We start from the raw sequence: 1,743 nt of genomic DNA on the forward strand, positions 1-1,743 counted from the left end.
TAATGTGATTAGACTATAATTTTTAATCCTGATACTGTTCATAATGGATTGGACTCCACGTTTTTTCTAAAATAAGAAAAGGAGTTCAGGCTACAGGCCCTCTAATTTCATATGTATTTTAAATCATTTTTAACCAAAGACTTAGGCTATGAGGATGGCAGAGCCAGCACCCTCTGAGCCAGGACCCCGGTTGGGAATTACCGTGTGGTAGAGAATAGATAACAACCACCTGTGCCCAGATGCCAGGAGCAAAAGGCTGTGCCAATGCCCTTCCTCCCCAGTGTCCTTTCCCTGTCCCCTAAAGGAAACTTCATTCCACTGAGTGAGGAGAAGAGAGGAATCTGGGCCATAGGGAAGAAACCCCAGAGTTCTGCTTGCTGAGGCCTAATTTTTGGCATTGAGACACCCCCTCCCATGGTGAGTCCTGTCCTGTGCCCAGGCAGCACTGTAGGTCAAGTTTCTCAAGCAAATTTATTTCCGTTGTGCTATTGTCCATCGACCTTTGCCTGTAAATCAGGTCTGGACAGTGTCTTCATAAGAGGAGGATGACACATGAGGTAAATGTGTGTGTCAGAGCCAAGTGTTCGTGTGGTTCCTCGTGGCCCAGGTGCAGGAAAGTCACACTTCAGCGGGGACAGTGCCTGCTCAAGTGTGCAGAACCAGTGGAGCATTCTCCCAGCCTGCCTGGCCCAGACCCTGAGCGCTCAGGACAGGTCCACCTGCGCCCCCTGCTGGTCTCCAAACTTAGTCCTCAGCCCATTCCATCCACCTGGTCTCCTGGAAGGGCTTATGAATTCTGCAGGTGCATCTTCCTCATGTCGCTTCCCAAAGCAGTAGAAGGAGAAGCATCACCGTGTGCAATCTGGGGCGAAGACGTTACGTTCTCAAGTCCCTAACGACCTGCAGGCAGATAAGTGGATGCATCTGTTCCTAGATGTTTCAGGATTTCCCGATACTTGATTTTGCTTCTGCCTTGGCCCTGATTCATTATGAGCACATGATGACCTTGAACTAAGAGCCAGGCTTAAAGTTCTCCAGGAACCCTGCTTGCTCATACCTGGTCATATTCTTCTTGGGTGACCCTCGCAGGTGTAAATATTTACTGGCGGTTATCTGTTGCTTTAGTCGTTGTTGTAAGGGGCACCTGACAGGTTCCCACTCACATTTCATGTGTGTTTGTAATGAGAGCAAAATGTCCTCTGGGAAAATGTGTCTTTTTCCTTGATTACTTCTGAAGGTTCTCAGGTGACCTTGAAAATGACCTTGACGGGACTTTTTATTTTGACCGTGATATATTTAAGCTTCTTTTACTCTAGGTTCCTAATTTTTCTCATCTGCGGATTGAGAGGGAGAGAACATTACTGTGAACATAACTCCTATTCTTTATAGCGGTTCTTCCTCCATTTCTGGCCTAGGAAACTCTCAGGATGTGTCCCAGTCTGCCTCGGGCCTGCTCATGTCCATTTGTTAAGAAATCTATGGATTTAATGGAGGTGGGATAAGGATTAGGTCTAAAATACTGACAGCTACTAAATCTCATCCCAGACAGAGAACCAGAGAGGTTGGAAAACTACGAGAAATCCCAGGGTTGAAGTGGGGAGAGTGAGCCGCTGAGGGTCTGATAGTCGCGCCCTTAATGGAGGGCGTGTCCCAGGGCCAGGGGGTCAGGAGACCCTCGGAGGGCGATCTCAAGAGAGAGAGACTCTGCCTTTCCTGACATTCATGGCTCAGGGCATGAGCGGT

The sequence above is a fragment of the Pteropus vampyrus genome, unplaced genomic scaffold (assembly GCF_000151845.1).
Source record: "Pteropus vampyrus isolate Shadow unplaced genomic scaffold, Pvam_2.0 Scaffold611, whole genome shotgun sequence".
NCBI classification, from domain to species: Eukaryota; Metazoa; Chordata; class Mammalia; order Chiroptera; family Pteropodidae; genus Pteropus; species Pteropus vampyrus.